The sequence below is a fragment of the Trifolium pratense genome, linkage group LG7, assembly GCF_020283565.1.
Source record: "Trifolium pratense cultivar HEN17-A07 linkage group LG7, ARS_RC_1.1, whole genome shotgun sequence".
NCBI classification, from domain to species: Eukaryota; Viridiplantae; Streptophyta; class Magnoliopsida; order Fabales; family Fabaceae; genus Trifolium; species Trifolium pratense.
In genome coordinates, this window is record NC_060065.1 from 16,716,866 (window position 1) to 16,728,538 (window position 11,673).

Genomic DNA, 11,673 nt, shown 5'->3' on the forward strand with positions numbered 1-11,673 from the left:
CATTAGTTGGATATGGAGGAATAATTTAAAGATATATTTTAACTGATTTTAATGATTACGTATGAAATTGTCCTTTGTACCAAAATAAGAAGAAGATGAAATTGTGCGAAGATGAAATTGTGCTCATATTTCGTGAACTTAGATAAGATGGTACGAATATTATATTATATTAGTTTAAAGATATGTGCATTTGCATGGGTACATTGAATTTTATTTAATATATAAGTTTGTTATTATATTAAGGTAGAAAATTTTATTTAGAATTAAATAATTAAAAAATTGTTATATAATATTGTTAAAATATAAGTAAAATTATTGTGTTTTTTCTTGTAAATTTATTTATTCAATTTTTTATGTTTTAGTGATAAATAATGGCCCCATGTTTATTTTTAATAAAAATATTTAAATTTTATTAGGAATATTTAGGATAATTTAGTAAGTTTGATATTAACTAACTTTATTATTTTTTTTAAGTGAATTAACTTTATTATATTATTATTATTAGTGGTTAGTAGTAAACTTGATAGTAATATTGTTTGTTTTTTTTTTTATGAAAAATATTGTTTATGTTATTTTTATACATAGAGTATTTTATTTGATTTCTATGTTCTTATTTTTATGCGGTTTATTTTTTTTATATTCTTTCCATAATTATTTTTATTGACTAAACTTTCTACAATGTTTTTATTGTTTTTATGCTTCCTAATTTTATGCGTATAGATTGTTCTGTTTTGTTTCTATCTGTAATTTATTTTGTTCCTATTTTTAAGCATATCATTTTTTTGTATTTATCTTATATTTATATAGTATTTTTTTGTATTTATCTTATATTCTTTCTATATATTTTTTTAGTGAAATTATAATGATGGATATAAAACTTGCAACGTGGTTAAAATCAATAAGGATAAATTAGGAACTTTTGTGGTAATCAATTTTAATATATTAGTAATAGATATGCAAAGGGTCAAGGTTAGAATTTCCTGCTATCGAATATGACTCTTGCTAAAAATGGTAAGGATCCACCGCTATCTTCTTTTTCTTTTTCCACCTTAAAAGATTGAATAATTGGAGTGTTTGAAATTCAAACCTCGACTTCTGTATGTATAATGTGATGTTCCTAACAAATGAGTTAAGCTCATGGAGATAATCCATTGCTATTTTTTTTGTTTTTTGGTATACCGAAACAATATAGTAGTTTATATTTCGTTGTTTTTTTTTTTTTTTGCATTGATATTTCGTTTTTTCTAATGTCCCTATATTTTTCTAACTGTTTTCATTTAATTGGTATTAATTTCCCTTGACATCACAATAGATGGTAAGGTGCACACATGTTATGAGAGTATTGAAGAAGTTGATGAACAAAACAAAAAAACCATTTTCAAGCTCTTTGGTGGAGATAAAAGTGATGGTAGTGCTGCTGCTAAATGGACAGTTGAATATGAGAAGATCAACGAGGATATTGATCCTCCAAATGGATGGATGGACTACCTTAGTAGATGCACTCGAGATATTGATGCTCATCTTGTCAAAGGCGCATAGGGTAGCTCTATAAGTCATAAAGAATAAAAGAGAAAAACAAATAAGTTGTAATGGGTTAATGCAATGGGTTGTGTGAAATGTTTATTTTTTTATATTTTTTTTGAAGGAGTGAAATGTTTATCTCTACGTTTATTCCAACTTTTTTCTCTTTACGTTTTTAAACTAAAAAAAAAAAAAAAAAAAGAGTTAAACTAAACTTCTCTTGTGTTGTTTGCATTCCAATCTAATTTATTTTGACATTTATCTAGGTCATTAAATTTATTTTAAGACTTTCTGTCAAAAAAATATATTATTTTAAGACTTGTTTAATTAATGTTGGGGCTTGAAATTATTTTGAGACTTGTTTATTGTTGTTGGATTTTTATTGGTGTTTTATTTTATTGAGACTTCTTTGTTTCGAAAAATGACATTGATATTGCGAGGATATAAAGAATTGATGGCAAATTAATTAGTAATCATTACTTTTTTTTTTAATCGGCAAATATATTATAAAATCAACCATAAATATAAGACATACAAATGACGATAGAGATACAAAATTGCAAATAAATGCAGCATAATAACAACACCAAATAAAACAACGCCTTTTAAAATCAAGAAGTATACAATAACATTAACGTGTACACCATCCAACTCCATCTCTTGTACAAAACGTTGTTGAGCTGAAGTAGAAACAAAAACTCTCCCACAAAAAAACACCCTTCCCGATCAGACCTTTCCGGGCAAAAAGACAACGCCGACAACCAAACACACTCCATAAAAATCTGAGCAAACTGCAACCCATCAAGGCAACCAGCTCGATGGAGGCCGCCAAAAACCACTGGTCTAGGCAAAAAGTCTACATTACTATTTACTATTACATGATTTGAGTTATTTTCTTTTATGCTTTGTTAAAAAATATTCGAATATTAAATCATATAGTGAATTTATAAATAAAATTCAAAATTAAAAAAAGTTGTTTGACGGGTCTCCCGACTAACTCGTCAACTTGTTTGTAATTAAACGGAATAGACTTAGCTTTGAACTTGGACGTTTAAATTAGGGGTGTACATGGGTTGGCTAAACCCAATTGACCCGGTCAAACCCACTCAATCCAACCTAAAAAAAAAGTGGGTTGGGCCGGGTCATTAGGTGGGTATGGATTTTAAAATGAAAAATTCATAAAAAAATCGGGTTTCGAGCAAAACTCAACCCAGACTTAAAAAATCCACTGACCCACTGAATTGATAGTGTTATGATTTTTTAAGATATTTTTCTTATAAATATCAAAGATTTTTCTTCATTAAAAAAGAAAAGCAACAAGTTCAATACTCCAATTTTCAAAATAAGTTGTATGCATGTTTATTTCACACGACAAACGTATTACTCTCACGTACGTCTGAGTTTTAACGCATTGTCTCATCATCTCTTTCGAGTCTCCACTCTTCGACTTCTTTTTCTCATTTAAGAGTAGTGGTGCTAAAAAATATCATTATTTGAAAATAATGAAAATAGGTTATTTTATGGTAAAAAAATATGGTGGTGATATTATCATTTTATGATCTAAAAAAGTAGTGAAAATATGTTACCCTATTTTTTAAGAAAATAAAAAAGTTGTTATTTTTATTAAAAAAATACAACGATTCATCATTTAGTCATTTAATATTATAAATAAATAAAAAATATGGGTAACCCACAACCCACTCAATGTAACCCGAAAATGAGTGGGTTTATCCAACCTGGCCCAATACTAAAATGGGTGGTTATTTTAGTCGACCCAATCCGGTGTGTCCTATACGGTCCGGGTCTTGGTTTTGGCTAAACCCAACCCAATTCAGCACATGTACACCCTAGTTTAAATTGGTCAGCCCTACTTCCTCCCGCTTATAGACAGGCTTAAATGGGGTGGGCCGCCTCCTTTGCCACCCCAACTCATTATTATAATAACTTGAGAGCAACAATACCTAATCCACTTATTATTTAAGCCATTGGGTTGCATACACTTTCCTCGTATCAACTTTGTTTCTTCTCTTTGCTTTTCTATTAAAAAATGGTGCTTGTTGGCAAACTTAGTACTGAACTGGGTATCAAAACATCCGCTGACAAATTCTTCAAACTATTCGCATCAGAAATTCATGAATTGCAAAACATTTGTGGAAGTGTCCATGAAACCAACCTTCATGAAGGTGATGAGTGGCATCATTCTGATTCGGTTAAACATTGGACACATATCCTAGGTAAATTATATATCAAATTAACCAAATCTTCTTGTTTCATTTGGTTTTTATCTGTCCTCGTGTTTATTTACAGTTTTTAATATTCTAAATTGAATATTTTTGTGTGCAACTGCCGAGATTAATTTCATTTCTCCTATAGATCTATAAATTCCTTGTCATTAAAATTTTATAAAAAGTTAAGAATTTGTAATGTAGAATTCGGGATTTAGTTTTTAAAAGAAGATTTAATCCTAAAAAGACTAGGATAAAAAAATGAACATATGTGAGATTTAGTATGGATAATAATGAGTATGGATATTGGACTACAAAAGAGAGAGAAATAATTGAACATATAGCAAAAGTGAATTAAAGTTGAGCCATTTAGCATTGGATGGTAACTAATTATCAAGAGACAAGATCAAGAGACAATAGATATAAAATTGATTTCATGGTTGGAATAGGTGCATCTGGTACAAATCATATTAAAATATGTCTAAAGATTGAATAAACGGAGCCTAAACTATGGATTTCAAAAAGAAACTAAATCTATGATGAATAAGTGAGAGTATGCAGGACTCGAAGCTCAACTCATGTATATAAAATGTGATGTCTCTATACATGTGAACTAAACTCATGGGTCAATTATTATTATTTATTATTATTATTATTATTATTATTATTATTATTATTATTATTATTATTATTATTATTATTATTATTATTATTCTTTTAATTGAGTTTTTTTTTTTTTACACAAATTGAGTTTTGTTTAGAAAATATTTTATTTGAAAAATGAAAACAATATAAAAGTGTATGTTTGGAAATTAAAAAGAAAGAAAAAAAAAAGTGTTTTTCTATAAATATTTTAACCCCTTTAATTATTTTTGGTATTAATTGCCTTTGACATCACAACAGATGGTAAAGTACAAACATGTCATGAGAGCTTTGAAGAAATTGATGAAAAGAACAAAAAAATCGTTCACAAGATCTTTGGTCCAGATATTGATAAGAGCTATAAGATCTTTAAGCTAATAATTGAAGTATTTGATAAAGGTGATGGGGGTGCTACAGTTAAATGGACTGTTGAATATGAAAAGATCAATGAAGATATTGACCCTCCATATGGCTGGTTGGAATACGTTGGCAAATGCACTCGAGATATTGATGCTCATTTTCTTAAGCAGGCTGCAAGTGTAGCTCCATAAGTTATAAAGAAAGTAATGGCTTAATGCATGCATGAGGTTGCTTAAGTTTTCATCTTTAGTGTGATGTTTGTATTGGCATATTATATGCATATTTGCTGCTTTTGATCTTTCGTTTGTATGGAATAAATGGGTCGGTTGAAGTTTGTGTGACTTGAATTGTGTAATGCATGCAAACCAATAAATGGATATTTGTGCTTTTTAGTTTATTATTAGTAGTTTTATTTAGTCATTGTAACATGTACATTCTAAATATAAAACAGGAAAAAAATTAATATTTACAAAGTCAAATACACAAATTTTAAGATGTTTCTACTTTTGTTTTCATAACATGTGATTTTGGTGTTAGAATATTTTCTAATATTTTGTGGGCTGCAATCAATTGTGGGTTTTGGTTTTAATAAAAACAGGTTGATGTTGTTGTGATCCATTTGATGATGCTTAAGTCCGATAATTGTGATAAAAAATAATGAGCTTTGGACACTAATTCTGATTTGTGTAGAAACAAAGTGTAGGCCCAACCTCTAGTGTACATGATGGGTAGTATGGCTAGAGTTGTTATCTTATAAATAGATAGGCTAGGTCCCATTTGCCATCACGACGTCATCACAGCCGCCACGCTGAGAAATAAGTTTGTCTGAGGTTTGCCCCATTGATAACCTCAGAAACTGTAGCATGTGATCATGCAAAGGAAGACTTTGTCTAATATATCGGTGATTCTGATATCGGCTATTCCGGTAAACATGATTGTCGATTCAAATAAGTGTATTCTAATTTCATATAATATATCGTTCTCTAATTGTTAATTCTTACATTTGGAGCACATGTTAATATTTTCTTTACCATTATCACACTTCTAACCCTCGTGAATTATTTTGATGGTGAAAGTTTAAGATCTTACTCTTTTGGTGTATGAATTCATTATTTATGAATCAGGGTCGGTTAAGATTTATAACCACGTGAGGAGAGCCTAACTCAAAGGACTAGTCAAATAGGTGGGAGAGCATCGTGACTTAAATACCACATTCACCACTTTGAAATATTCGATGTGGAACTGATAACATTGTCACATCCTTTTAAGAGTCGACGTCCACGGTAGCTTTCACTCTATTGGCACTGACCCGCTGGTAGCCTTTTTCTTTTCCGCGGTTTCACTCACCTATCAGTATTTGGTGGAGCACTTTAATCCAGGCTATAGGTAGCCCTTTCTTTGGTCCAGCTCTCAATGAAAGTATTAACTGTTAGGATTTAAACACATGAGGAGAGTTCAACCCAAAAAACTAGTACAATAAATGGAAGAGACTCATAACTTAAATATCATATTGAACACTTTGAAATACTCGATGTGGGATGTACCGCAAACGTATATGATATGGTATGTTTATTTTAAAAAATTAATTAAAGTTTTGGTCTCTTAATTTTAACTCATTCATAAAATTGATCCATATTTTGGAATCTTCTAGTTTTGATCCCTCGATCAAAAAAATTCAATTAAAAAGGCTGATTTAATATATTTTCAATGATATAACATATGATCTCATGATATAGATTTATCTGGATGGATTAATTATTTACATGATCATTAATTAAATTATTAAATTGAATTATTTCTAAAATTGAAATCGAAGTTTTTAATGATCATTTTTCTTGTAATTTGATGAATTTTGGTCATTCAATATCATTAATTCATATGTCACATCATTTAAAATATGTTAAATTATAATTTTAAGTAAAAAATATAAAGTAGAGATCAAAACTGAGTGATTTTAAAATAAATGGGCCAATTTTGTGAGTGAGTAAAGCGCTTAGGGACTAAAATTGTAATTAAACCTTAAACAAAAAAAAAATTAATCATTGGATATTTTTCTGATACGTATCGGGAAGCATCAGACACGTATCGGTGTCAGATATATACATAATACTTCAAGAATTATAAGTCACTAGGTTTGGGTAGTATGTATGAGGTCTTAGACTCGATCCTTATTGTCAACGTTGTAAAATAAAAAACAAAGTATCAATGAAGTTTATATTAGATAATTCAACTCTTACGATAAAAATGAGAAAGACTCAAACCGTTAGTTGGTTTAGTGACTATTGGTGCTGAATTTAGTAGGTATGATCATGATCAATCCTTCACACCTATAATCGAAAGGAGACTACAACCACTTAATGTCAGAATTAATCCTCGAATAAAACTAGACAGCTCAGGTGGACCAAATACTTGTACTTGTGATAAAAGAAAAGAAAAACAGTTTGGACTCAACTGCATTATAGCACGAAAATTCTATCTAATTACAATTAGAGTACGCTGTTTAAAAGTTGGACAAAAATTTAAGATGACAATTGACAAATCATTACATATATGAACTTATGCCATCATTCAAGACCCACCCCTACTTTCAAGACGGGTAAAGAGGATTCAAATCCAAGATCTTGTGCATCAGCCACATGTCAAATTGCTATTTCTCCAATGACAATTACACCATTCCCTTTCCCTACCACATGTTATAGTTATCTCCGGCTACAAAAATTATCTTCAAGGTAATCATTGTACATGTTTGACAATGATATAAAGTACTAGTACATAATACATATCAACCACACATGCATTAACAGTTAGGTCTTGCTGATGAGTGTTTTGCGTACTTGTTAAGCATTCAATTTATAGAAAAAGAAATTTGAAGAGTTAAATTTGAAGAATTAATAGTAGTATAATTTTTAAAATGTTGACTTTATAAATTTTCATAAAAAATCTATAAAAATTTATTATTTTAGGTCTTAAAAAGTGCTCCGAAAACACTCGTTAGCATTTGTCTTAGTCTAAATATATCAATATTTGAATGTAATAAACTTCTTATATTAAGGAGCAGGGGAGTAATAATAATATTCATACAGCTTGCTGTATGTGATTGGACATTGTTAAATTATTGAACTTCAGATCTTCAATATGTAACATGTGATATTAAATTATTGAACTTCTTATTGACGAAAATTTAAATTATTGCCTTGTTACTTGAGGCTACTTTTTTTTAAGGAACATATTTATACTCTTATAATTTATATTTCCAAAAAAAATATATAGTACTCTTCATTTTTCCTATAAATATGCAATAATAATAATAATAACAATAATGATGTACATGTTAGTGTTTTTAATATAAAAATATTCTACATATATTTAATAATATAAAAAATTGTCTACGAGAACTTAGTTCAGTTGGTAATATTTGGACCTTTACTATTTTTACTCAAAAATAAATTTCATATTATTAAGAAATGGAGACCAATTAGCCACTAGAATACTTGACCAAAAAAAAAAAGAAATGGAGACATGGAATTTTTTAAAATAGATTCTCATAGTGTAATATAATTTTATGTAAAAAAAATTTACAAAGAATTTTTCTTTTAAAAGGTTCAAATCAAAATTTGGTTTGAATAATTATTCTTAAAATGTTATTTTACGTATTTGATCATTTTATTGAAAAAAATTTGGATATCAAAATTTTGAAAAATCACTTAACTTTGAAGATATTTCAAATAGATTTTCATAAAAATCATTTTTGGAATACAACTTTTTGAAAAAATTGTTATTTTGACTATGTTTTGATCTTCAATAATGTGTGTTTATGTTATATGATGTCAAAATTAGTATTTCAATTTAGAAAAGACGAATATAAAAAAAACTTGTAATATTTTGAAAAACGGTTTTAGGAAATCTATTTTCAAAAATACAAAGAAAAAATCTATTTTTTTTAAAGTTGAAACAAACAGGCCCAATATTTTATTAAAGATAGTAAAATCCACTGTTGAATCAAATTCATATTAGATGATAAATAAATGGTGAGATATACTTTTTTTTTTCTAACGCAAGTGAGATATATATTAAGCTTTGAAAAATTTAGAGTATTTATCCAATAACTAATGAGAACAAATACATAAGCAAATTTACATGTGAAATAAAAGTTAGATTGTGGGTAAAACATGTAAATCTACTTATGATACTTTTTTTTTTTTTGACGTAGTCTATTTATGATACTTGTTCTCATTGATTGTGGGTAAACGGTCTCAATACTTTAAAGGTGATCCATACTCTACCCTTAGAGCTGTCAAAACGGGCGGCCCGGCCAATTTCGGGCCGGCTCGGTCGGGCTTCGGGCTTCATTGGGCCGGGCTAAAAAGTCCGGATAAAAAATGGGCTACCAAAATTAGTGTCCGAGCCCGGCCCGGAACGGGTAGTCGGGCTTTCGGGCGGCCCGGTTTTTTTTTTTTTTTACTTTTAGTGTTCAAACTCAACTATATAAATAGCATTAATAATTCTCGCGCGTCCTATTTTTTACTCATCCGCTATAAATATTATATAATTCGCGCGCGCAGTATTTTTATTCATCCCCTATCTACGAGTTTCTCGCGCGCCCTATTTTTACTCATCCACTACCTACGAGTTTCTCGCGCCCTATTTTTACGCATCCGCTACTTACGAGTTACTCGCGCGTCATATTTTTACTCATCCGCTACCTAGGACTTTCTCGCGCGCCGTATTTTTACTCATCCGCTACTACAAGTTTCTCGCGCGCCCTATTTTTATTCATCCACTATGTACGAGTTTCTCGCGCGCCCTATTTTTACTGATCCACTACCTACGAGTTTCTCGCGCCCTATTTTTACGCATCCGCTACTTAGAGTTTCTCGCGCGTCATATTTTTACTCATCCGCTACCTACGACTTTCTCGCGCGCCCTATTTTTACTCATCCGCTACGTACGAGTTTCTCGCGCGCCCGATTTTTATTCATCCCCTACGTACGAGCTTCTCGCGCGTCCTATATTCATCCGCTACCTACGAGTTTCTTGGGTGCCCTATTTTTACTCCTGCTACTTAAGTAGCGGACGATATTTTATAATTTATATTACAAACTAATTTCAAATCATCCGAAACAAATTATTTATATTTAAATTTTATTTTATTTTATTTTTAATTTTAATTTTTTCGGGCTTGCGGGCCGCCCGCGGCCCATTCGGGCTAGCCCATATTTTAATCGGGCTTTGTCGGGCCGGGCTAAAAAGCCCGGAAATAATTCGGGCTATGATTTTCAAGGCCCGAGCCTGGGAAAAAATCGGGCTTGGCGGGCCGGCCCATTCGGGCTAGCCCATTTTGATCAACCAATAAAAATAAGTCACATAAATCTATGAATTATAATGATAAAGAAGTCATAATAATATTTGTTGTTAAGCGCTATATTGGTACACCAGAAGTTCACTAAGCTGGAACTTTGGGCATCCTTGAATCGTTGAAATGGCTGCAAAGTATGAATATTTACAACTGCCTCGTTGAATCAGATTGTTTACAACTAGTGAACCAGCTTAGTTATAATAAGTCTAATGATAATAACGATAGTTGTATTATAATTGGGAAATGTCATAGTTTAATCTTGTCGTTTGAAAACTGTAATATTAGTTATGTTTGGAGAGAAGTTAATCGAGTTACTCATGATTTAACTCAGATAGCGTGTTATAATGCTAGTCATCAATTCTATTATTATTGTTCTCCTTATATTGAAATTACTATTATGAATGAAATGTACTAAATTTGCTTTTGTAAAAAAAATAAATAAATAACAGAAAAATGCTATTGCATGTAATAACATTTGTCATAATAACATTTGTTGTTAAAAATCAGTTCTCGTCTCTTCAATGAGTCTTTACTTAACCCTCTCCATTTTTTTTGTTGCCGACCATCAGGGGCGGACCCAGACATAAATTACTAGTGGGGTTAAAAAGTTTAGGCACTAATGGAAAAAAAAATATTTTGATAGCTTAGTTAAACAACAAACAATATATGAGATTACTACTAATAGAATATCTATATCCATAAAAAGAGCAACAACAAATAAACAAACCAGAGAATTTCTATTCAAAAAACGAAACCAACAAACTATATCCAAAAAATCACAAAATTTATATTCAAAAAATTCATACATATCATTATTATTTGATGCTTCACAAAATACTACATTGAACCAAAATATATAGAATCCAAAATTATACTAGCTTATCATCAATTAGCTTAAAACTTATTAATTTTTATTTCAATTTTACCTATATTATCTTACATGAAAAAATTAAATATTAATTAAACATGTATTTTTTATGTCATTATATGATAGTTCAATTGCTAATTTTACCTAATATACTACAGATATTTTCACTAATACTTAAACTAATATGTGTACGAGAGACTTACAATCATTAATAATAAACTCTAAACTGATATTTACATTAATATTTGTATGAATATGTATAAAGAATAATTTGAAATAATTTATAAAATAATTTATTTATTTTTAAAAAAAAATATGGGCTTGGGCTGGTGTGGCTATAGCCACACCATGCCTTGAACAGGTCCACCGCTGCCGACCATCATCATCATCTCTCATGATAGATTTGTTGTTTGCCTTTGATTTCCCTTCCCTCTTACTATTATTTAAAAGTTAAATTGTTTGTTATACTTTTAAAAACATTCTTTAATATGTGAAAGTTATAACAAACATAAATGAATGATCATTTGTTGGATAAAGCATCAATGGTATGTGAAACTAGGGGTGAGCATGGTTTGGTTTGGGAAAATTCATAATAACTGAATTGAAATGTTTGTCTTTAGAACTGAACAATACTGTTAAAATCTTTTTGGTTATATCTTAGCCGTTTGATGTTAAACGGAAGGTCAAATCTTCCTTGACTA

General features: G+C 29.9%; 1 pseudogene; it reads left to right on the plus strand.

Annotated features, from left to right (window-relative positions):
* The window catches only part of LOC123894486, a 5,549-nt pseudogene extending 404 nt beyond the window's left edge, over window positions 1-5,145 (plus strand).
* Window positions 5,146-11,673: the final 6,528 nt, after the last annotated feature.